The sequence below is a fragment of the Meles meles genome, chromosome 7, assembly GCF_922984935.1.
Source record: "Meles meles chromosome 7, mMelMel3.1 paternal haplotype, whole genome shotgun sequence".
In the NCBI taxonomy this organism is placed as follows: Eukaryota; Metazoa; Chordata; class Mammalia; order Carnivora; family Mustelidae; genus Meles; species Meles meles.
Genome location: NC_060072.1, coordinates 40,323,938 through 40,351,674, shown reverse-complemented (window position 1 = coordinate 40,351,674; position 27,737 = coordinate 40,323,938).

Below are 27,737 nucleotides of genomic sequence, written 5' to 3'. Positions count from 1 at the left end.
TGTTGCTTAACTTATTGTATTATAGCTGTTGTTAATCATTTCTGATGATTGTTTCTATTTTCTTGGTGTTAATCATGATCTCCCCCCTTTCATTCATAATTTTATCAATTTGAGTCCTTTCTCTTTTCTTTTGGATAAGTCTGGCCAGTGGTTTATTGAGCGTTTTAATTCTTTTTTTTTTTTTAAGATTTTATTTATTTATTTGACAGACAGAGATCACAAGTAGGCAGAGAGAGAGGAGGAAGCAGGCTCCCTGCAGAGCAGAGAGCCCAATGTGGGGCTCGATCCCAGGACTCTGGGATCATGACCTGAGCCAAAGGCAGAGGCTTTAACCCACTGAGCCACCCAGGCGCCTCGAGCATTTTAATTCTTTAAAGAACCAGCTTCTAGTTTCATTAATGTGTTCTACTGTATTTCTGGTTTCTAATTCATTGATCTCTGCTCTAATCTTAATTATTTCCTTCTCATGCATGGGTTAAGTTTAATTTGTTCTTGATTCTCCAGATCTTTAAGGTGTAAAGATAATTTGTGTATTCAGGATTTTTCTGTTTTTTCTAAGTGAGGCTTGATGGCTATGGATTTCCCCCTTAGGACTGTCTTTGCTGTATCCCATAGGTTTTGGATCAATGTGTCTTCATTCTCTTTGGTTTCCATGAATTGATTAAGTTCTTTTTTGATTTCCTGATTGACCCAAACATTCTTGAGTAGGATGGTCTTTAGCTTCCAAGTGTTTGAATTTCTTCCAAACTTTTTCTTGTGATTGAGTTCCAGTTTCACAGCATTGTTGTCTGAGAATATGCAAGGAATTATCTCAATCTTTTGGTATCAGTTGAGACGTGATTTGTGACCTAGTATGTGGTCTATTTGGGAGAAAGTTCCATGTGCATTCTAGAAGAATGAGTATTTGTTGTTTTAGGGTGGAATGTTCTGTAATATCTGTGAGGTCTACCTGGTCCAGTATGTTATTCAAACTTTGTTTCTTGTTGATTTTCTGCTTAGTTGATCTGTTAAACAAGTTAAAGAAACTTGTTTCTTTATTGATTTTCTGCTTAGTTGATCTGTCTATTGCTGAGAGTGGAGTTTAAGGTCCCCTACAATTAATGTATTATTATCAATATGTCCATTTTGGTTAACATTAGGCTTATGTATTTGGCTGTTTCTGTATTGGGGATGGATATTTACAATTGTTTGGTCTTCTTGTTGGATAGACGCTTTAAGAATGATATAGTGTCTTTTTTTTTTTTAATAAACATATAATGTATTTTTATCCCCAGGGGTACAAAAAAAAATTGGAAGGGGAGGCGAACCATAAGAGACTATGGACTCTGAAAAACAACCTGAGGGTTTTGAAGGGTCAGGGGTGGGAGGTTGGGGGAATAGGTGGTGGGTAATAGGGAGGGCACGTTTTGCATGGAGCACTGGGTGTTGTGCAAAAACAATGAATACTGTTACACTGAAAAAATAAATAAATTAAAAATGCTTAAAAAAATAAAAAATAAATAAATTAATTTAAAAAAAAAGAATGATATAGTGTCCTTCTGTATCTCTAACTATAGTCTTTAGCTTAAAATCTTGTTTGCCCGATATGAAAATTGATACCCCAGCTTTCTTTTGATGTCCGTTGGCATGAAAGATTGCTCTCCATCCCTTCACTTTCAGTCTGGATTTATCTTTAGGTTCAAAATGAGTCTGTTGTAGACAGCACATGGATGGGTCCTGTATTTTTATCCAATCTGCAACCTTGTCCTTTTATTTATTTATTTATTTATTTTTATCTGTGCTCTTTTATGGGAACATTTCAGCCATTCATGTTGAGAGTGATTGTTGACAGATAAGATTTTATTGTCATCATGTTGCCTGTGAAGTCCTTCTTCCTATGGATTGCCTCTGTATATCTCTGTTCTGTATCAGGTTGAGGTCTTTCTCCTTTTATAGAAACCCCCTTAATATTTCTTGCAAGACTGTGGTAACATATTCTTTTAGTCTCTGCTGGTCCTGGAAGCCTCTTATCTCTCCATCCATTTTGCATGACAGCCTTGCTGGATTAAAAATTCTTGGGTGCATATTCTTCTCATTTAGTAACCTGAGTACGTCTTACCAGATCTTTCTGGCTTGCCAGGTATCTCTGGACAGGTTTGATGTTATTCTGATGTTCCTCCCTCTGTATGTAAGGAATCTCTTCCCCCTAACTGCCCTTAAAATGCCTAGGGGTTGATCTAACTTCATTGATCTTGGGGATGTCCTGTCTGCCTTTAGGACACGATTACTTGTTTCACTCCCCAGATTAGAGAAGTTCTCAGGTTCAATTTCTTCAAATATATCTTCTAGTCCTCTCTCTCTCTCTCCACTCCTTCAGGGATCCCAATAATTCTGATATTGGAACATTTCATGGTGTCTTTTATTTATCTAATTCTGTTTTCATGGATTTTAAACTGTTTGTTCCAGGCTTCCTCCTGCTCCTTTTCTATCAATTTGTCTTCAAGATCACTAATTCATTCTTTTGCCTCATTTACCCTATCTGTTAAAGTATCTAGATTAGTTTGTATCTCATTGATAACATTTTTAAGTTCTGCCAGATCTGGTCTCACTTCTGCTTTTAACAAAGCTATATTGTCAATAATAGTTTTCTCCTGCCTATTTTCTTCATAACTGCTACCCTGAAGTCTGTTTCTGATATCTTGCTTAGATCCAATCCATTAGATCTGCTGGAGAGGCCATTGTCTCTGGGTCTTTGCTAGAGAATTCAACTTTCCAGAGATACAGGGAAATTAAAACTTTATATATATATATATATATATATATATATATATATATATACACACACACACACATATACATACACATTCATATACACACACACCAGTTTTATGTGTGTATGTGTGTGTATATATATACACATACATACATACATACATACTGGTATATATTTACAGTTTTATGGGGACCCTGTGGTTGTTGTCCTCTTATTATTTCAGCTTGTCCTCTGGGGGAGGGGCCTGACATGCTGTTTTTCAGTTAATCCTGCTAGGGTGGAGTTGCCCTGCCTGCTATCAAGGGGCTGGGCTTGTGGAAACCAGTTTTTCTGGCTTTTGTTCTCTGAGGAGGCTTTTGTTGCCTGAATACAACTCTGATATAGAATTACTGGTAAAAGCAAATGTGAACTCTCCCATTTGTAGTTCTCTATCTGAAAGCAATATCATGGTTGACTTAGTTACCTTTCAAGGGGAAAATAAGAATTCTTTCCAAATTCATAAAATTTTTCTCATGACCACGAGTTTGAGGAATTAAAAAATAAAATTCTAATCAATTAGTTTGTATTGCTAATTGTGAATGGTGGTAGACTGTGCACTATGACTTATGAAGATAACAACTGAGAACAAAAGAGCATATTAAATAAACGTATTACTGAAAAATACAGGCTATTCAAGGACGAAGATACCATATGTAAGCTTTTTTTCATTTATAATCACAATTATACCTATTTATTTAATTTTAAATGACTATTATAAAAGTATTAGAGTAATTGAAAACTGTGCCTATATAATAAGGTTGCAGACATAATACTTTCTGAAGCCAGAAGTATTGATTTATGATATATATTTAAGTAGTAAGAAAACCTCTAAATTGCAGATAAAGCAGTTCTAACACAGTATTCCTTTGCCCCAAATTATAGTTATTTAGTATAACCTTCTTTTTCCCCCAAACTTTACTGAGATGTAACTGACATATAGCATTGTATAAGTTTAAGTATACAACATGATGATTTGAGACACAAATATACAATGAAGTGATTAGTAAAATAAGGTCAGTTATATCCATCACCTCACATAAATACTTTGTATGTGTGTGGTAAGAATATTTGAGATTTAGTCTCCTCGCAAATTCTAACTATTATAATACAGCATTGTTAACTATAGCTGCCATGCTGGTTACATTAGATCTCCAGAAATTATTCATCTGATAGCTAAAGGTTTATACTCTTAGACCAACATCTCCCCATTTTCCTCAGCCCTTAGCTCCTGGAAACTACCTTTCTACTCTTTGTTCCTATGAGTTTAGCTTTTTGAGATTCCCATATAAGTAAGATCATATAGTTTTGTCTTTCTGTCTCACTTATTACACTTAGCATAACATGCTCAATGTCCACCTATTTTGTTGCAAACAGCAGGAGGTCCTTCCTTTTGATAGTCAAGTGATATTCAATTGTATGTATATCCCCATGTTCTTTATCCATTCATTCATTCATTCAACATTTAGATTGTTTCCATGTCTTGGCTATTATAAATAATGATGCAGTGAACCTGGGGGTGCCAGTATCTCTTTGATATAGTCATTTCATTTCTTTTGGAAATAATCCCATAAGTGAAATTGCTGGATCATATGGTATGGTAGATCTAGTTTTCATGTTTTAAGGACTCTCCATACTTTTCCCATATGGCTGTACCAATTTACATTCCCTTCTATAGTACACAAGTATTTCACTTTTTCTTTATCCTTGCCAACACTTGTTATCTCTTATATCTTTGATGATAGAGGTGTGAGATGATATCTTCTTATGGTTTTGATTTACATTTCCCTGATAATTGGTGATGTCAAGCACCTTTTCATCTACCTGTTGGCTATTTGTATGTCTTATTTGGAAAAATGTTTATTTGGGTCCTTTGTTCTTTTTTTTTTTTCCCCTCCATTTTGCTGTTGAATTGTATGAGTTCTTTATATATTTTGGATATTAACCATTTGTCATATATATATATGATTTGCAAATAATTTGTGGCATTGATTGTAATGTCTTTTCTTTCTTTATAATTTCTTTGAGTCCTCTCTTTTTTGTTGGATTCCAGTTTACCTCAAGTTTTTTCAATTTTGTTTATCTTTTCAAAAAAGAAACAACTTTTAGTTCTGCTGAGTTGTTAAAAATTGTCTTTCTTGTCTCTATTTCGTTTATTTTATTTTGATTTCTCCCATTTTTTTCCTCTGCTATTTTTAGCCGAGTTTGCTCTTTTTCTAGTTCTTCGAGTTATGAAGTTAAGTGTTTTGAATTTTTCCTTTCTTTTTTAAATGTAGACATTCATTGCTATAAACTTCCTTTTTAAAATTACTTTTGCTATTCTCATAAATTTTGATATGTTGTGTTCCCATTTTTGTATGTCTGAAAATACCATCTGATTTATTTTGTGATTTCTTCTTTGACCCATTAATTATTCAGGAGTATGTTGTTTAATTTCCACATATTTATGAAATTTCTAATTTTCTTCCTGTTCTTGAGCTCTGGTTTCATGCCATTGTGCTCAGAGAAGACACTTTAGTGTCAATTTTCTTAAAAACTTTCTTTTTGACCCAACATCTGATTTATTGGAATTTAATGGAAAATGTTCCATGTGTACTTTTGAAGAATGTGTATTCTGATGCATTTGAATGAATTGTTCTGTATATGTCTATTAGGTCCATTTGGTGTGTGGTGTTAGTCAGGTCTGCTATTTCTGTATTGATTTTCTATCTGGATGATCTAGTCAATTTTAAAAGTGGGGTAATAAATCTCCTTATTATAACTATATTGCTATTTATTTCTCCCTTCAGTTTTATTAATTTTTGCCTTAAATAAAGCCGTTATTGGGTTTGCAGTGAGGTCAGTGGTTGGCAGGTTTATGACTAGGGTCTTGGGCATACATGGATCCTGTCTGGCCCCTAAGTGGAAGGGACTGCCTCTAGGACCTATTTCAGTAGGTGGTGTTGGGATAAGGATCCACTTCTGGGTCTGCAGCTGGGTCCTTAAATAGAAGATCTGTTACCAGGTACAGAGATCTATGGCTCCTGTCAGGTATCTGGGAGGTCTCCTGCCAGGACACTGGATGTGTCCTTGGGTGGAAAGGATTAATTCCAGACATTGGCTGGGAAGGGCTACAACTGAGTTCTAGGCCTACTTCTGGTCCACAGCCAAGGTTGAGGCTTATAGAACTTGCTCTGGAGGCACAGAGAGACTAGTTTTCCACTACTTCCTGGATAGTTAGGACCACTCCATGACCATGGCTGAGAGAGGCTGATGTTGAGTTACAAGACCATTTCAGACTCTGTAGTCAGACTGAGGTTGACAGTCTTACCTCCAGGAGCGCAGGTGGGTATGTCTCCTAGTGGGTCTCTGAGAGGACTGAATTTCTTGTGGACTGCAACTGGAAGAAACTGAAACTCAGGTCCATTCTAGGGCCTTCTTTTCAATTGCGGTTTGGCCTGCCTCTGGGGCTAGCAGGAAGCTTTCTAACCTGAGCCTGGGAGGGGCTGGAGCACAGTATAGGGCCATTTCAGGATCATTAGGGGCCTAGGGGGGAGAGTCTCCCATCAGTTTACGTGCCAGCAGGACTGCTCATAGACTGTAGTGGTTTCATATAACTCAACCATATTTTTTATTTCCACAAAATAACACTTCACTGGCCTAACTATAGCATTAATGAAATGGTATTTAGCTCTGATTGCTGCAGGTTTTACTTGAGAGCCAATGCCAAAATGAGACTGAATTCTCTCTCTCACCCTCCCTTTGCTTTCCCTACACATTCACTGTGCTATACTCTCGTCTATATAGTCCAGTTCAGTTTAAGGAGGGAGCGTACATCTTTATTTTTAAGTTAAGTAGAGGGCATATCTAGTTAAGTGGATGAATAAATGAGGTTACAAGTACGTGAATGAAATGACGGTTACACAGCAATAATGGAAATATTGCTGGATAGTCTCTTCTGACAGTCAATAAAAGGACTGATCAATGGAGCTCTTGAATTGCTCTTTTGGTAAGAGAAAAATTTAACCCTGGTGCTGAGAGCCTGACTGAAAATGTCTTCCTTGAACTCTGCCTTTGATGTTGAGCCTGTATGATGAACTTACATTGATTAAATCTAAGATGCTGTGTGTCAATCATGAAAATGCTGGCTTTCAGAGAAGATAATATACTATTTTTAGAATAGGAATCAGGTTTTTGAAAGAAAATGAGGGGGGAGTAGAAAGAGGATGCTTCAGTTGAACATACCTAAAAGACCAAAGCAGTGGTTATATCTGTATTTCAAATAGGTTTATTTTCTTCTTTTTTTGTTTTCATATTTAATTTGTTTTCTGTTTTGCTTTTGCAATCAGTGAAAAAATCAAATTGAATAAAAATATTTGAATAAAAACTACCTGTATTTAAGAATAAAGACCTTATGGTTATAAAGTTCTTTCCTGTAATTAAAACACTCTCTTTTCATTTTAACTATAGAAATGACAAGAGACAGGCTTAGGAAGGAAAAAACATATTTGGGGTATTCACCTCAAAAATGATTGAGTACCCCTTCCTCTTTATAGAAATTAAATATAAATGACTAAAGTATTTCCCTTCTAGTTATGACTCGAGGAAATAAATGTTTAGGGCAATATTTCTTAAACTTGCTCAATGGAACATTAACATCCTGAAAATTTGCTAATAGGCATTCCTTAGAACAAGAGTTTTATAATCAGATCAGTTTGGGAAATGAAGCTAAACAAAATCAAGCAGCCTTCTTTTACAGCTAGTTTCTGAGAGCCATTTCATGTAATAATGTGCCTTGTGATTTTCCATGAGGAGATACAATTTGTAATGTTTCCTAAACTTTCACCAAGAATTCCTGTTAACACATGTCATAATACAGTGTGGGGAAAAAACATGATGGTAGATTTTAGCTACTGCATTTGAATAAGACATAATGCTTTGCAATGGTTAATTTACTCTAATTTTACTTTGACCTTGTTTTGTTCACTTTATGAAATGTATTTCTATCCTCAAGCATAAAATTATCTTCTATTGCTTTCTTTTTATTTTGAGAGATTGAACCATTTATCTTTTTTCAAGAAAACTGTTATGAATTGAATTCTATAATAAGAGATATATAGGGCATATTTATTTTTTTGTTAGTTTATTTTTGATAGCAAAATTTCCAGGCATACAAAAAGACATAAACAGTGATATAATGAATACTTGTGTAGCAGTCCCAAGAAATAAAACATTACAAAAAATGTTTCCCTAGTCTAGAACCACATACTCTTTATCTACTACCTCTAAGAGGTGGCCATCTTGAACTTGAAAACAGGTTTATATTTTTACTGCTAATGGTATAATGCTCCATATGTTTACCTGTCCTACAATTTTCCCTCTCAGTAACGTGCTTGTGAATTTTATATTAATTTTTTTTCATGGCTACCATGGTAAACAAGCAAACAAAAATATGGGATGAGTGGCAAACTCCGCTTCCTGGTGTGGAAGTCTTGATTGATTAAGGCTTGATTATTTAATGTACTGTGTTGTTAATTAGCATAAATGTCCCATTTGTTCCTGAGACCATTTATTCTTCAATTTTTGAGTGCTATTTTATATAAGCATATGATACATGGGCATATTTTTATCCTATTGTTCAAGCTTCTATAAACTCACACACTTGTTTGCTGATCTATCAACTAAGAATGAGGTTTTCAAATTTTCTGCATCCAAGTACATATAATTTCTTCACTTTAACTTAGCTTCACTAATTTCTTCTTGTAATTCTTTCATTTTTTGCCTTATGTCCTTCTAAGTTTGTGTTATTAGGTTTAAATTAATTTTAGGGTTATTATATTATGTCTTCCTGGTGAATTTAACTACTTAATTGTTATATTGTGTTCCCCTTTATCTTTAGCATGTTTTTCTTTTTTTAACTTTTGAGTTTATTGTATTTGATAGTCATATAGCTGTCATAATTTTTATTTTTAATGTATTTCTCGGTCTTTATGTTTTAGATTTGTCTCTTTAAACAATAGAACTAGAATATTTTAACATAATCTAAAAATATCTATTTTAACAGATAAATTGAATTACTTTATATTTATTTATTTATGAAGATACTTGCTCTTATTTCTAATAGCTACTTCTTGCTTTCAATTTGTCATGCTTTTTCTTCTTCTTTTTTTAAAACACAGTGCGAACCATAAGAGACTATGGACTCTGAAAAACAACCTGAGGGTTTTGAAGGGTCAGGGGTGGGAGGTTGGGGCAACCTGAGGGTTTTGAAGGGTCAAGGGTGGGAGGTTGGGGGAACAGGTGGTGGGTAATGGGGAGGGCACGTTTTGCATGGAGCACTGGGTGTTGTGCAAAAAGAATGAATACTGTTACGCTGAAAAAATAAATAAAATGGAAAAAAAAAAACCACAGTGCCTTCTTTCAGAATGTTTGAGATAGTTTTACATTATATGTTTTCCTCTGCTGATTCAGAAGTTATACCTCAATTCTTTTCTTTAGTGGTCACCCCTAAACATTGAATTTAGCATACATATTTAACAAAATCCAAAGTTAACGAATATCTCTAGGCTGGTTCTAAACAATTCAGTGTGCTTTGACATCCATTATTTCCTTCCAATTTACATAGTATTGATTTCCAGTATTGTAGTTCCATCAGAACAATCTTGGTTTTTACCTCCCAGATAATTATTAATTCTGTTGCTTTATGCAATTATCATTTGCTTAGATTCGATCACACTTTTATGATTTCCTTTGATCACCATTAACTTCTTTCACTGAGCTTTTTCCTTTTTGGTTCACTCTCCTTCCAGAAGTTCCTTTATTGAATCTCTGTTTGTGGTAAATTCTCAGTTTTCATTTTTCTGAAATGTCATTATTTTACTTCCTTTCCAGGTGAATGTTTATGTTAGTCCATGATTCTAGATTAACAATTCAGAACAGTTCGGCACTGTGTATCACTATCCCATGGTCTCTGGCTTCTTTTTGTATTGTTGAAAAGTCTGCATTAGTCTGTTTGTCCTTCCTACAATATGTCTAGATTGTTAGAGACAGTTAACCAGCGGGTTCCTGAGTCATATCATACTCAGGAAGTTGCATCTTAATGCCCAATCCTCTATCCATTTACCGACAAATCACTGCTACCTAATCCCTCTGAAATTCTGTAGGTTTATAAGTGATTTAACCCCAAGATCTCTAGAAAGCTTTGTTAATAACCCTTTCCACCTTCAGCTTCACCTGTTGCCACCCACAGAACCCCCTTTCATTGACAGTGAGAGAATTGTAAGATCTTTAGATTGAAAAGCTCAGAGCAGGTCACGTGAACATGAGGCTGGGAGTGAGCATCTCTCTGAAAATGTGACATTAGGTCACCAAGATACCTTGACTCTTTGGCTATCAGAGTAGCCTGGAAAATAACTCGTCTTTTTTATTAGGGTATGATTCACCAGCTGCATCTAGAGAGGACCAGGTTATACTAAAATGCCCCATGAACCCTTTATTATTTTATTTTATTATATTTATTATGTTTATTTTATTTTAGTAGGCTCCACACCCAGTGCAGAGCCCAATGTGGGGCTTGAACTCACAACACTGAGATCCAGACCTTGAGATCATGACCTGAGCTGAAATCAAGAGTCAGACACTTAGCTGACTGAGCCACCCATATGCCCCACCCTTGAACAATTTAAAAGAACTGGGTGTGCACCAGGAGATTTGAGAACCAGAGAAAGGAACTGACAGGCTTCTCTGTGTGTCATGCATAGAGAACTTAAGCATTTACTTTGAGTCATGTTAGATTCTGCGTAGGTGGAGAAGCGAGTAATGCTGCAATTTGTCATGAGTGCTAAACTGGAAGGAAGAGTACATCCCTAAATTGATAACACAAGATTATTTTGAACCTGGACTCTTCAAAACTCCTGTTGTTTCCAGAACAGTGTGTTTAAACTGTGCATGTGTGGGGGTTGGGGTGGGTGGAGGTGTGTAGGGATGACTTGGGGCATCTTACAACCTCTATCTCCTTTCAGTTTGTCCTTTATGATCTGTAGCTCTCAAGTGACTAAACTGGCTTTCCCTGGCTTTCCTCAACAACTCATGCACCATTCAAGGAATCCATAAAGCTTCCAAGAAACCTATATATTACCTGAACTATGGAGGTGCTATTTTTTACCACAGCAACTATACTTAGGCCCAGGATAACACCACCTCATAGAGATAGAAGCCTCCTCTCCTTGGAAGGCGACCTAGACTCCAGAAACAATCTCAAACAAAGTGACAAACTTTATGTCACTTGGGAGCAGAATACTTCCTCCTGCTGCCATGACCCTCATATAGCTCCCCTCAGGGAAGCGGTAGTTCTGATCCAGCTACTGCCTGTCAGTCATGGCATCCTAACAAGACTTTTCCTCAGCATCACCCACCCCTGGCTAACCACAGTCTGTTGCATATCTTGTCCACTCTCTTCACTGGCACAAATGACACCAGCTTTACATTTCTGGGTGGGGCTTTCACCTGTTTCTTGGGGTACCTCTGCACTGCTTCTTTTTAGCTTGAGCCTTTTTCTTAACTGAACAATCATTTTCTTCCCATTATCTGGGATCAGATTTTGTCATTTGGATCTGATCTGGATCAGATTCTGTCATTTGCTCACAGGTCTCCTCCTCACCCCCTGGAACATCTGTCATCTCCTCCTGTCCACTCTGATCCTTCAAATTTCCGTCGGCTCATTTGTTTAAATTGTTTACCTTTGTTTAGTTGCATATCATATTATTAGGGGAGATGGAATAAGTAATGATTCATTAGTTTCCATAAAAATGTTTTTGTTTGTTTCTCCATGATGCTTACTTTGTGTATTATTGTGATCTGAAATACATAAGTCTTTCAGGTCTTTTTCAGTAGTTTAAATAAACAACATCATTCCCAGAGTGAAAGACTTCTTTAACACTTAAGTGCATGATATAATATTGAAAAGTGATCTGTCAACTCTCCGAGTAGGGCAAATACATGAGAGTTTATTGTGGACATCAAGAAAGAGAAGTGGAAGTTAGGCCTAAAGTCAAATCACTGTCAAAGTCAACCAAAGCAGCTGACTGAATGGAGGCATTCTATAGGACCCGTATCAATAAATACAGTAGATATTGTTGTAGACTTAAGAGATCTGAAATGGAACTCTTTGAAAATTAAAAATACGTCTTGAGGTATTTTTTTCTTTTGTTTTATTTTCCTCTCCCAGGCTAATGAGTACCCAACTGGAACTTTGTGGCACACTTACAAAGTAAAAGTGGAATTCCCCGAGTTATGCACAGTGTTCTTAACTGCACATGGTCTCTACAACCATTGTCACCCATCCTCACATCTTGTCTCTCTATCCAAAAAAGAGAATACCCATGCTGCTAGACATGTCATATAGAATTACAGGGAAGAAGTATGAAGAACATCCAACTCTCCACATCCAAAACTGAAGCACTAAATTTGCACATTGAATGTATTTTTCAGATGAAAAACACCAAATTTCCTTTGATTTTTACAATAGTGTATGCTGCTTGGAAATTATGGGCTGGCATTTCAAAGTAACATTTTAGAAGAGGAGAAAGGATATTTTAGAAGAATATTTCTTTTGGCATATGCTGTGTCAGAATGGATTTTTTTTTCCAAATGGTGAAAATCCCTATAAGGCTGGATTCTATCTTTGAAGGCAGAGGAGACAGGACGGAAAATATTTTGTTACTTAAATACATCTTTCTATATCTTAACTCCCAATTGTTTCTTTTAGAATGGCCTCAGAAAGACTGATTTTACTCTACAGAAAACTGTCTGAAGGTAAGAAACAGTTTCAGTAAAAGAAGCAGAGAGTAAACAAAGCTAAGATACCAAAGTGAATGTCATTAATCCTGTATAGAACACAGTATTGATAAACATAAGGCATTTTATCTATGTGCTGCCACATTAAACAAATCCAGTACTTTTCTTTACTTGATGGCATATACATATAGAAAGACTTACCTGAAAGACATCTTCATTTGGATAAAAATTTCTTCTATTCTAGATTTTCAGTTCTCCCTACATTGGCCAGGACTATTGATTACAAGTATGAGAAATGAACTTCAACAAGATTAAGAGTGAAGGAAATTTATTATAAAAAAGTATAGGACAGAGAGCTTTCATGAAACCAAAGAAAAAAGTACTAAAGTTTCAAAAAGAGGGATTACAATCAGGAATTAGATAACTTTTAGAAATGTTGTAGCCTACCTCTGTATATTTGTTGTATTATTCTACCCTTAAAGGTTGACTATTTCTTTTTAAGTTTTATTTTAGAGACAGAGAGGGGGAGGGGCGGAGGGAGAGGGACAAGTAGACTCCCCGCTGAGTAGAGGAACTGGAGGAGGGACTGGATTCCAGGACTCTGAGATCATGAACTGAGCTTAAGTCAGATGTTAAACCCACCGAGGCACCCAGGCACCCCAGGCTGACTATTTCCTTTTTATGGCCTATATGGTTTGTGGAAAATGGCTGGCTTATATTTGCTTATTCATGCTTAAAAGATAAAAAGAAAAGATCAGTTTACTTGAACCAGAATTCTTAAGCTTTTAAATTCTAGATTTTCAGGGGAAAGAAACTTAGGGGAAAGAAGCTTGGGTCAAGTATACAATAAGAGTTCAATAAAGTGTGGACATAGAGTGAAGGTGATGAATTTTAAACATGTTTCTCTAGTTGTTTCCCTTGTATGTTTTTGAGGAGGTAAATTACAGGGTCATAATGAGCTAGGCTGATACCGTAAAGGAAGTCTACTACTCTCTTATTCCAGTGTCTGCTCCGTGTCTCAGAATATTATAGGAGGTGTAATATTTATTTCACCTCTACTTTGACCCCCCTCTCCCCCCATGTTTTCTTTGCTATATTTGTGGCAATCTTTCTTCATATTGTTTCTTTTGAAAAATCTTTTTTTTTAATGTGACTACTTCCAAAATTAACTATAATTATATTGGATATTTTTGCATTCTATTGGCAGTATACTTATCCTGAATATGCTGCTATTCATAATTTTACTAAGATATTATTCATTCTAATATCTGTGACATTCATAAATACTATCCTTGATTCAGCTTTTAGAATATTACTAAATATGTTTTCCTGAGTAGATATACATATAGTCAGCTATAAGTCACCAGATTGTCCCATTTAAATATATCAAACAAAAACCAAGATATAACAGATATCTGTGTGTGTACATGTGTGTGTGCATGTGCATGTGTAGGTTTGGTAGTAGATAATGTTGCATAGTGGTATGTAGGAGCTGTCAAACATGGGAGAAATGTAAACTTTTTCTTGACAGAAATGGAAATAGAACTATACCCACATCTCTTAGGATCTTGAGGAACCTGAAAAGGTTTTAAAACACGTACGAATCAACTGAAATGAGCATAATTGTCTATTGCAATGTCTATTTGAGCATACTTTCACAAGTTTGAGGTTTTCATGCCTAGACTTCTATTAATTTGCTTGGCACACTATTTTCCTAGACTATAAAAAGGTTCCTACTGTCTACTTCAATCAGCTCTCTATTTAACAGAGTTGGCAGTCAACACGCAGTTGAGCTAGTGAGACTCCCAAGAGGACTCTTAAGGACATCTGTTGCTAATCTCCATTCCTCAATTTTCCCTTTCCCCACGTCTCTCACTCTTAGCAAATAATGTTACTTACAGCTTTCCTGAGAAATGAAGCTTATCTGACGTGGATTGCCTCATCTTTAGTCTATGATCTTGCTCTTATCACTTCCTACATCTGATGAGACATTACTCTAAAAATCTTTCTTTCAGTCTTTTTTTCCTGTTGTCTAATAATGTGAACATACTCCCCTTTTCTATTATTTATTTATTTATATATTTTTTGAGAGAGTGAGAGGGAGTGGGGAGGACACAGGGAGAGGGAGAGAATCTTAAGAAGGCTCCATGCCCAGTGTGGAGCCTGATGTGGGGCTTGATGCAGAACTCAGTCTTATGACTCTGAGATCATGACCTGAGCAAAAATCAAGAGCTGGGTGCTTAACCCACTAAGCCACCCAGGCATCCCTAAACTCCTCTCTTCTAAAAGACATTCTCATCTGATTCCTTAAGTTCCTGCTCTTTTTCCCTCCCTTCTCCACCAGACATCTTAACATAACTATCTACTTACTGCCCCCATTTCCTGACTACCCACATTTTACTTATTTACTTTTTTTCAGTAGGTTCTATACCCAATGTGGGGTCTGAATTCATAACGGTGAGATCAAGAGTTTGCATGCCCTACTGACTGAGCCAGCAAGGCATGCCCTCACTGTCCACATTTTAATCAAGCCCCTAGAATCCAGTTTCTGTACAGACTATGCTTAATTTGTTTTTACCAAGTGAATAACTGCTATCAGAATTTTCCAATGCTTATGAAATAGATAAGATGCATCTCAATTTTATAAGAATATTGTTTCGAGGAAAAAATGACTAGTTTCCATCAAGGTTATTTTAAAATGTGTTTAGAATAAAATTATTATTTTATCAATTTAATTATAAGACACTGTAAAAATAAAATCCAAAAAGAAATCAAAATTTCTGCCTAGATTGTGATAGTCTATTATAGAAAAGAGTTAAAGATAAATATATAACTAAAAACAAATATAATGGAAGAAATGAATATTGGTACTTAACAAGGTTATAATACCTACATCAAAAGAGACCTGGAAGGATTAAAAATTTCCCAATATGTTCCCTGCATGCCCTCAGTACCCACAGCTGTTTCTCTCAACCCCCTCTTGATTTTGACCACTAAGACCCTTCCAATAAAAATAGGTAAAAATACAATATTATATTAGGTGGTATAGATCTTAAATAGAGGTTGGTGCAGTTTGTTGTTTTTTAAAACCACTTTATTGAGATTTGATTGACATACAAAAAGGCGTGTCTGTTTAATGTAAAAAACTTAGTGAGTTTGGAGACGAGCACATGCCTGCAAAACCATCATTACAGTCTATCATCTTATTCATCACCTTTAAAAGTTTCCTCCCATCCTCTTTATTTAAATATTATGAACTCTTAGCACAAAATCTATCTAGCAAATTTTTAAGTGTATAACACAGTATAGTTGCATAGTAGATCTCTAGGACTATTTATGTTGCATAACTAAAATTTTGTATTCTAATATTTCCTCATTCCCATTTTCCCCTAGCTCCTGGCAACCACCATTCTAATTTGCTTCTGCATGACTCATTTAGATTCCTCCTATAGATGGTATCATACAATATTTATCCTTCTGTGTCAGGCTTATTGCACTAACCCTAAAGTCCTTCAGGTTCATCCATGTGTCACGAATGACAGAATTTCCTATTTTTTTAAAGATTGAATAATATTCCATTGCATGTCAGTACCATAACTAATTTATCCATTTATCCACTGATGGACATTTATGTTGCTTTCATGTTGTGGCTGTTATGAACACTGCTGCAATAAACATGGGACTGTAGCTATCTGCTCAACATCCTGGTTTCAGTTCCTTTGGAGCTAACCCTCAGACCTGGAGTTGCTGGATTACATAGTAGTTCTATTTTTAATTTTGGGGGGAAACTTCATATGGTTTTTCATAGTAGTTGCATGAATTTATATTCTTGGTAGGAGTCTACAGGGATTTCTTTTTCTCCATGTTCTCGCCAATACTTATTACCTTTTTTTTTTTTTAAAGATTTTATTTATTCATTTGACAGAGATCACAAGTAGGCAGAGAGGCAGGCAGAGAGAGAGAGAGGGAAGCAGGCTCCCTGCTGAGCAGAGAGCCCGATGCGGAACTCGATCCCAGGACCCTGAGATCCTGACCTGAGCCGAAGGCAGAGGCTTAACCCACTGAGCCACCCAGGCGCCCTACTTATTACCTTTTGTGGGGTTTTTTTTGTTTTGTTTTTTTTGTTTTGTTTTTGTTTTTTTTTAATTTTTTTTATTAAGATTTTATTTATTTATCTGACAGAGAGATATCACAAGTAGGCAGAGAGGCAGGCAGAGAGAGAGAGAGGGAAACAGGCTCGCTGCTGAGCAGAGAGACTGATGCGGGACTCGATCCCAGGACCCTGAGATCATGACCTGAGCCGAAGGCAGCGGCTTAACCCACTGAGCCACCCAGGCGCCCCTTGTTTTGTTTTTTGATAATAACCATCCTAACAGGTGCGAGTTAATATCTTACTGTGGTTTTAATTTGTGAGGGTGATTAGTGATATTGAGTACCTTTTCATATACCTGTCAGCCATTTATTTGTCTTTGGAGAGATGTCTATTCATTTCCTTTGATCACTTTATATTAGGATGATGATGATAATGATAATAATTACTATTGACTTGTGTAAGTTTCTTATATATCTTGGATGTTAACTCTTTTTTTAAATATTTATTTATTTTAGAGAGAACAAGTAGAGGGAGGGGCAGAAGGAAAGGAAGAGAGAATCCTCAGGCAAACTCCCTGCTGAGCATGAACCAGGCTCAATCAAGACCTTGGGCTCAGCCCCAGGACCCTGAGACCATGACCTGAGCCAAAATCAAGAGTTGGCTCTTTACTGACTGAGCCACTCGGGTGCCTCTTGGATATTAACATTTTATCAGATATACGGCTTGCAAATATTTTCTCCCATTCCATAGGTTCCTTTTTCATTTTGTTGATTGTTTCTTTTGCTGTGCAGAAGATTTTTATTTTGATATAATTCCATTTGTCTATTTTTGCTTTGTTGCCTATGGTTCTGGTCATATCCAAGAAGCCACTGCCCAAACCAATGTCCAGAAGATTTACTCTTAAGTTTTTTTCTAGGAGTTTTATGGTTTTCTTTTATTTTACTCTACTACTTGGCCTGGGGTCCCTTCTTGAGAGTATGAAGTATCTGTAACATTTCCTTACAAGAAGGTAGTGGAAGTAGAATGTAATTTATTTATTCTTAATTTTTAAGAACTATGTGATATTTGATACATATAAAAATATATGTTAAAAAGAGATTAACTGTTTGCATGTAGGGAGAATAAGACATGTTGGACCATTTGATTCTAACCTCACACATGTTACTTCATGGAGATTCCTGACGTGTACATACACATCTGGGTTCTAAGAATCAGACACAATAAAAAATAGATTTCTGTAAGTCAGACTGAGAAAGTCAAATACCATATGGTTTAACTGATACATGGAATCTAAAAAACAAAACAAAGGAATAAACAAAGAACAAAATCAGACCTATAAATATATATTTTTTAAAGATTTTATTTATTTATTTGACAGAGAGAGATCACAAGTAGGCAGAGAGGCAGGCAGAGAGAGTGAGAGGGAAGCAGGCTCCCTGCTGAGCAGAGAGCCCGATGCGATCCCAGGACCCTGAGATCATGACCTGAGCCCAAGGCAGCGGCCTAAACCACTGAGCCACCCAGGTGTCCCAGACCTATAAATATTGAGAACAAACTAATGGTTGCCAGAAGGAGGGGGGGGGTAGTGTGATGGGTGAAATGGGTGAAAGGGAGTGAGATACAGGCTTTCAAGTATAGAATGAATAAGTTATGGGGGAAAAAGGTACAATGTAGAGAATATAGTCAGTGATATTGTAATAGCACATGTTGACAGATGGTAGCTATATTTGTGGTGAGTATAGCATAACACATAGAGATGTTGAATCACTATGTTGTGTACCTCAAACTAAGGTAACATTGTGTCAATGATACTCAAATAAAAAAATAAAAATAACTAAATAATAAAATAAATTTCATGAATCTTGGCTAAGTTTGACCCTGTGAACTTACAAAGCAGGACAAATCGTTAGAAATTTTATGTACTACTGAATTCACTTAATTTTTTATTACAACAGCTCTAGCTATTAAACTATATGTGCAACTCATGATTTTTCTTGGCATACACAGAATACTTTTGAATTCATATTTCAAAAGTGTTCTGAAAAATACTCAGTGACCTCATGGGCCAGTGGCATGAAGTATGCATTAGAATAGGTATTTGCCTGGACTTGTTTTTAATAAAATATCAAGAGATATCCATTACATCTCAGAAAAACTCAGATGAATATTTTGGTTTGTGGTGTAATGATAAAATGAAACACTATCCCCTGTATGCAGTAGGGAGCAATAATACATTGGTGATAAAGTAGAGTTTCTCTTCCTTTATAAATATGTTTTTAATTTAGCTTCTTTGTTGATTTTCATCACACTTCTGTGTAATTTATTGGGGATTTCTCTCTAAGCCTATTTTCAAACAATTAGAGCTTTACAAGAAAAGTAATTCCAATGTAAACAACTTTAACATGAGTTTGTATTCTGTAACATTTGTAACCTGTTTGTACTGTTATATTAGCAACATTTTTCTTTGTTGCAGAGTTACTCAGATACAATTCAATAGCATAAATATTTTATCCAGATAACTGGAAATGTCTATATTAGTAATGTTGTCCATCTCACACTCTGGAATAATATATTGGTGATGTTTTTATTCCACTTTTAACGTTGGTTGTCAATCAGGTGGGGCAATGAGAATCTTTGAGCAACTCCTATAGCCCTACAAGCTAAAGAAGACAGGAGTAGGGGAAAAAAAACCCATAAAATTTCTGGCTTCCATTTTTCCTCCTCTAACACTTTGAACACCCAGTTCCAGTTATTATCTATTTGAGAAAAGACCAATCAAGAGTCAACTTCCAAAAAAAAAAAAAGAGTCAACTTCCTCATTTTTAGGGTGAGAATAAGGAGGACCTGAATATTATTAGAAAGTTTACCCATCTTCCAACAAATAATTTTGCTCCGTTTGTTTTAGATAGTCTGTGTATATTGTAGATATTAAGGAAGTAAATGTTGATTTCATTTTGAGAGAGTTGAATCTATTTATTATATTCTTCATTTATTCTTAAAATTGTATGAAAAAATAATTAGAAATTTCCTTTCATCTGCTTCCCAAAGCAGCTTTTTCTTGTAAGCATTAAGACACCTCTTGAAATTCACCACTTTTGCTTCCTTATCATTTGTGTCCAATTGAGATAAAACCTAACATTTTATCACTGTTTGTTGCCTAGTTAAATTTCGAGACAATCTAACCATTCATAGTTTATCGATAATTTCAAAATGAGTTATCTCTTCAACCCATTGGTATTGTTCATTTTAAAAATCACGTAACATTAGGGTGAAATTCAAACACTGAATGCCATGAATAATGTATTTTAGGCTTTGCCTCCAAGTTTAAAAACTGTGTGCTTCTTTTGGGTTTGCTGGGAATAATTATTTCATGTGAATCTTCATATGTCAGACAAGACATGGAACAGCTTATTTTTTTGGCATAGAACTTCACAAAGGTTTTCTTTCTCCAACAGGAAGGAAAGAGATTGTTAAAATTTTCATAATAAATTGCTTCAATTTAATTGATTAATATTGTTTACAACTTAACTTCTATCCTTGTTATATTAATCATAAAGCTCTTATTAAACTTCACAAAGGAACAGTATAAATTTTAATATTTATATGAAACATGAACTTAATAAACAAGATTTCAGATTTTCTGCAGTCAAATAATCATTTTCTTAATGTAAATAAATAACAAGCACTTCTATAGATCATAAAGAGAAAAAGTCATTACAGAGTCATCCCAGATGTAAAATTTTCCAAGCTACTTTCCCAAAATATTTCCCACAGAAGGATCCTTCTTTCACATCCTGGTCTCAGGTCAACTCAACATAGCTTGCTTTTAAATAAAGACAAAGAATTCTTGGAAATTTGGAGAATTGTTATTAAGATAAATATACTGTTGATGTAGAGGAAACAGTAAACAACTTTCTGTAATTATATAAAGGATGAATGCTGCTTTGGACTTTAACAGGATATACAAATTGGTTTGGCTTTTGAAAAGTATATAAATAAAGGGAGGCATTTGAGTGAAAATGGTCACATTGACTGTACAGGCAGCTCTAATCCAAGGGGAAATTAAATAGGGCACATGTACAAGGGCTTATATTTTATGTAAGAAGAAGGAGAAAATTCTTTCCTTTTCAGCACATTAAACATGTTTGGCCCGGGGCAAAGCAAGAGGATTATACACTTGGTCTTTTCCCTCATAAACAGAGGTTTTGCTATTTCACCTCTATAGCAGTTTTATAGGCTACATCTTTACAGTTTTTGAAATGGAAAGGAAAGATTTCTGATGTACCCTTGCAAGCAGGAGAATTGTTTTTTTGCCAGGAGTATAGTGCATTATCCATCTGGTGTGAAGGTTAGAGAAACCAAAACGGTCACTTCTTAGAAGCTCTGTTTTCCACATTGATAGAGATGATCAGTAACTCATAAATCTTCAGAAAATATTTCGACCAGAAATGAACGTTTTGTCTTTTTCTATTTTGTAACTTTAGCTGAATATTCTCAGAATGGCCCACGTTATTAACTCTCTGTTCATCAAGGCATTGTTTTTATGAAGCTTTCTGCTATTTGGAATCTCATTTTGTTTTTCCATTCAACCAGGTAGGTGAAAAGGCATCCCAGCTATCAGCAAGCAACTACTGGGTGTCTCTTCCACCCCAGATGAAGTCCAGGTATGATTCCTAAACAGTACAATGTTACTCTGTAAGGGAGACAATATCAAAGATCCTGAAGGCATTGGCAAACATATAAGATAGTGTATGAAAATTATGCAAATTCTATTTTTAAGTATTGTGTTGTGTGATATAAATGTATGACCATATGTTACAAAACCAAAAATCAGTATCCTTGTTCCAATAAATTATTTTTGTTTCATTACTGGGTGTAAGAAACTGTCAGGAAAGTAGTTTAAGTGCTTCAGGATGTTTTAAGAGCTTTTGGGGAGAGCAAACATTTGAAATTAGATTCATCCCACAAAATCTGAGATATAAATGTATTCTGGAAATTCAAATAGAACAAAGAATGATGAGAACTGGAACCTTACTACTCAGGAGTTTATATTCATGGGCTAACATAAAATATTTTTTTTCACTTGTCCCTGTGTTAGTGAAAAATTTATCATGGATCACATTTGAGAAAATGGTGTCAGAAGCAATGTAAAATGACTTTATAGACACAATGAGCTGTATTTCTTCAGTGAAGTGGATTTTGGTGAACAGGAAGGATTAGAAAACATTTTAGGTCAGGGGAATGAAACGTTTGAAGAAATAGAATCTAGCACCGTTGTAGAACTATGATGGAGGTCGAACCATTGAAGTAAAAAGTACATGTTGATTAGAGGACATGAGGAATCGGCAGCAAAATGAAACCAGGATTATGGAAGGCTTGAAAACCAGACAGAGTCTGGGTGTGATGGATTATCTGGATTATTTATACACTCCGATTGCAGTAAGACCCTGAGTCAATTATAAGATGATTATGATGACTGTGTTCCTTTAAAAGTTTATACTGGTAGATGAATGTACTTCATAGTGACTATACTTTGATACTGTTGTAAAATTTGAGTTCCCTCTTTTCCCCAAATCATTTTAAAAATGTAAAATAACTTCTCCTTCTTCTCTTCCTTGTCCTCCTCCTTCTCTTTCACCTAGTCTGTTTCTCTCTCTCAATCTTTCTCTCCACGTACACATATACATAGTACATGTGTTTACACACACACACACACACAGAGTAATCAAATGACTGAATATACAGAAATCAATTGATTACTTTTGTAGTGTTCCTTTTATTTTCCCTGTGATACTGTGGTTTCCCCCTAGTTCTTATGCCCTAAAAATATTTTTGATTAATAAAACAAAAACAAATCCCACCCTAACTTATTGGAAGGAAAAAATCCCACCCTAATTTATTGGAAGGAAAAATCTTATATGTATTAAGCAAAAGCTACTTGATAATCACTATTTTGGATGTTCACATGCACACATCCATTAATGTTGTAAGAAACCACAGTACAGGGTAATTTCCATGTAACAGATGAGAATATTAAAAATCAGAGAGGTCGATCAACTTGCCCAAGTCCATACAACAGGCTAATCTGAAAGGCTGGATTTGAACCCAGGTTTTCTGGCTCTAAAACTACCATTCACACCTCTGCATAACACTTCACTCAAAGTATTGCCACTGTACAGTTAGTGATCTAGAAGATTAAAATTAAATCAATCTTTTCAATACCACATTTCTTTGACATAATTTAGTGAAATGTGTGTTTCTGTTTTACCTTTCAATTATGGACCATGAAACAGTCACTTTCAATTGCTTTAGTGGGGAAGAAAACCCAACAACAACTGATTAGAGTCTTATTTATTTATAAGAAGCTGTAAGGTAAGTTAGGAATCATGGATCTCATGAGAACTGTTTGTAGTCAACAGTGAAAATAAACTACAGGCAGTTTTGCTGATAAGAAAAAGTGAAAACACTGATTCTGGCAGAAAAAAAAGTTAGCAAAATGGAATTAGCCTTCTTTTTTTCTTTATAACTCTCTGCTATCTACATTCTTATTGCTAATTCTATTCTGTTATCTGAATAATGGAAGGTACTAATGGAAAATCACAATCTAATCACATGCTAATCTTATAACTTGGTCCCTGATCTGTGACTTTTCTGAATCATAAATGCTTCCCTCATCTACTTTGTCCCTGTCTATGTATCAGCCACTCCTAGCTACCTGAGAGTTTATTAAGGAAATGAAAAAAACAAAGCTTTTCATAGCTTTTTGGTTCTGTGCAGTAGTTCTCATTCTTGCTGGATTCACCTGACCCAGTTACTTCCATTGCTTTTGATGAAGAAAATATATCACCTAGTATTTGTTCAGTCCTTGCTGTATGGGAGGCCCAGCTTGAAGCCCATTATAGGTGATGGCTTACTTATTCCTATACTTCATCCTATGAAGCCACTTCTCTTGCAGACATAGACCCTGAAGCAGAAACTGGCTATGGAGAAGGGATTTGAACCCGGGTACTCTGACTATAGGGACCAAACAATTAAACCCAACATTGTAGCACTCAATGCCAACAAGAAATTTAAGCCTCATTTTCATTCTTGTTAACAATTAGATAATATATCCTAACTTTCTAAATTGTCAAGATTAAATTAGATAATGTGTTACGATGATTACCATAGTACTTGACACAAAGCGTATTCTCAGTAACTAGTAGTTGCTATTAATTATATTTTATTTAATGAAACATTAAGCTTAGTTATATATCAAATATAACTGAGATATGAATTATATATTATTTTCTTATCTTCATTTTCATCCTGACATGCCTGTCTCCTCTTATAGGTATAGCAGGATTCATTCTTATTTATTTATTTTTGATTCAAGATGGACAGCATTCAAAACTTAGCAGCTAGTTAACATATTAACTAAAAATATTAATATTAAAATTAATATTAAATAAAATATTAACATGTTGAACCATTTAGAACTGTATAAATTGCTTAAGTAAATTCATGTGTTTGGAGAGTTATTTTGAAATTAACTTTATGCTTTCCATTTTATAGTTAAACCCTTGTAGAATAGAAGTATTTAAAGCCCCTTAAAATTCCTTAAGATGAGATATACCATGTGTTTTATAATGAGGGATGAAGAAAGGTAAATTTGGACCACTAACTAAGAAATGCTAGAAAATTGATAAATACATAAAAATGTTTCTGTTGACATTTTCTATAATAGATCTGCCTCAAAGTGAAACCTTCAGAAACTCATAGATAAAGCCTACATATTTATTTCACAGTGGTTGCAAACAAAGATCTGTTTTGTCCAATTATAATGTAAACAACACTAATATGTTTTCTGGGAGTGTCATCATTTAGGGAAGGTACTGTCAAATGATGGACTACATTTAAAATGACTCTGGTGCACTGGTAGCTTAACATTTAATATATATAAATACAAATGTCATATAATTGCAGTATCATAACTATTGTATAATAGCATGTATTACTGACAATTATTTAAAGAAGTGACGGCTTTATCAACTTATAGGTGTAGAGTAAAATCAGTGAGGAAGGTCTGGAGCCTTGGAAGGACATCGGGATGTGACAAAACATTGAAACTACTAAGTAAATTCAGAGGCACTTGATTATCTTTCTTCTTTTCTCTTTGTTTTTAATTGTTTGTTTTTTCTCATTCATGGTCTAATTCAAGTGAGGAATTTCTCTTTAATTCATCCTCCTCTTCCTTCTCATCATGCATGCATTGTCTGTCTGTCTTTCCTTCTTTCTTCCTTCCTTTCTTTTTTTAATGATTTTTGCATTTATTTGACAGAGAAAGACACAGCAAGAGAGAAAAAACAAGCAAGGAAGTAGGAAGGAGAAGCTCTCTTCCTGCTGAGCAGGGATCCCAATGCAATGTGGGCTTGATTCCAGGACCCTGGGATCATGACCTGAACCGGAGGCAGATACTTAATGACTGAGCCACCCAGGTGCTCCATTCATGCATTTTCTTAATTCTCTTGCTCTTTCCACTGTTTCTATAGTGGAAATGGCATTTACTCTTCTGCAAATATTTGTTATGTGCCCACTAAGTCAATGGACTTTGGAATGAGACACTTATGGTTTGACCACATAGTCGCCGTATGATTTTTCTTTTCTTTTCTAATGATCAATTATCAAACCCCTGGGTTGGTTGTATGAAAGAAATCTTGTCACATGTGAAGAAAGGCCACTCAAAATAAATCTCAGAAATAGGCAAGAAACACACAAATAAACAAACAGAAATGTAAGAATGCATTCTATAAACAGTACAACACAATACAAATGTTTGCAGGAAGGGAAGTAGAGAGGTATTTACCCATATTTCAGGAATATGTGATGTTTCTTACCTCAAACCACTGTTGACAGTCTAGGTCAAAGTTTGGACTAAGGAAGAAAGTGAGTATTCTAAGAAATAAAGTTAAGGAAAATTTTTCTATGGAAAGTTAGGATACTTCTAGGATTTAGAGTATGTAAGTCAGGATTTAGGAAGGGAGACATTGTGAAACATTAGAAAACATAACATTGAAGTCAGAATAAAGTATGTTCCTGTGTTTCCATTTCTAAATCCCATGGTTCCTCTTAATTTGATTCAATGAATCCAATTCATATAAATGGGCATTTGTGGGAAAGGTAGACTCCCAGCGGATTATGATGGAGATGGAAGGAGAAGGGTGGCTTTGTTTGTAAAGTGCATGAATACATCCAGGAATGGAAGAGCTCAAGAAGAGCTCAACAAATCCAAGAAATGAATATTGATCTTGATTACTTTACACTGTGAAGTAATATTCAGTGTCCATTTGAAAATGAACTTCGCAGATACCTCTTCTGAAAAAACAATTATTACAAAAAAAACCCGACTCTCTTCCCTCCTTTACCCTTTTGCTCTCTCTCCCTTCCTCTCAAATACTTTGGCATGAACACAGACATGTACAACAATCACCAGTTTTACAAAGGCTATTTGAACAACGCTAGTACTTTGAACAAAATAGCATGGAATGTACTCATCTTTTTAAAAGCAAACTTTAAAGAACTTACTGAAACCCAGGAAAACACAATGACTCAATTTCACAGCTAATGAACACATATTTATAGTTAGTCACATCTTTTAATGTGAATCCTTCTTTTTGCCTGAAGGTGACAGAACCTGTCAAGAAGGGCCTACTAATAGGGTGCCTGGGTGGCTCAGTGGGTTAAGGCCTCTGGCTTCAGCTCAGGTCATGATCTCAGGGTCCTGGGATCGAGTCCCGCATTGGGCTCTCTGCTCAGCAGGGAGCCTGCTTCCCTTCCTCTCTCTCTGCCTGCCTCTCTGCCTAACTATGATCTCTCTGTCAAATAAATAAAGAAATAAAATCTTAAAAAAAAAAGAAGGGCCTACTAATAAATAAATCCTTGATACACTGAAGAAATCTTGCATTTTTATTTTGCTTTTTTTGTTTTAGTTCTGTGTTTGGACTGATCAGGAATATATGATTGATTGTATTATAATAATTATGTAAACCTCTGCATCTACACCTTGACGCAAAGTGAAAAAAAATAGACTGACTGGAAAACTAAACAGGTGAAGAGGATTAAGGAGTGCTCTTCTCGTGATGAGCATCAGGTGATGTATAGAATGTTGAATTACTATACTGTACACCTGAAACCAGTATTACACTCTATTAAACTAACTGGAATTTAAATAAAAACTAAAAAACGAAAGGAAAAAAGGAATATGTGATTCATACATCCTTAGCATGCTCTTTATACCAATAAGGACAACACCTTTACATATGTAGAGAAAATATATTCTTTAAGAGAACATCCTAGGGTAGACACTACAAAAATAGTCTTAGGAACAGTGAAGGAGATTATAACTTGGCAACATACCTTTGGTTTTTACAGCTTCTAGTGCAAGGACTGTTTTTTCTGTATAATTTAGACTTTCCAAAGAATGAAATATAAGAATTCTCGATGATGCTTAGAGGAAAAACACCACAGATCAGATGGCTTAATCTGAACATGAAACACTGCCTTTAGAGAGATAAGAACTACTCTTATTTAGAAAGATCTAGAAATATCAAGAAAAAGAAGGAGTAGAAACAAATTACCATAATATTAGCAAGTCTACATGAAGTGAGGAAGATGAGATACTGGGTTCGTGGTATTGGTGGAAGCTTGTGGCATGAATCCTGGCAATAGTCTTAGTTGATGTATATGATTAAGTAAAGGCATGAATTATGCTCAAAGACAAATATACTGGGAGAAAATGACATTTGTGATATACATACCAAAGTATTAATATGCATAATATAAAGAACTTTGCAGACAATATAGTAGATTAGGAGACAAACTCTGGAGCCACCTCTAACTCCTGCTGAAATCTGAGCCCTAGTTTCGTTACTTTACAGCTGTGTGACTTTGGAAAGGTATTTCAACCTCTCTGGACCCAGTCAGGGTTCCCAGTCATAACATTCAATATATTCATATATGAATAGCTTGCAAATATTCAAATAATTTATTCAAATAGAGTTTTGAAACTTATTTATTTATCTTTTTTTGAGAGAGAGTATGTGA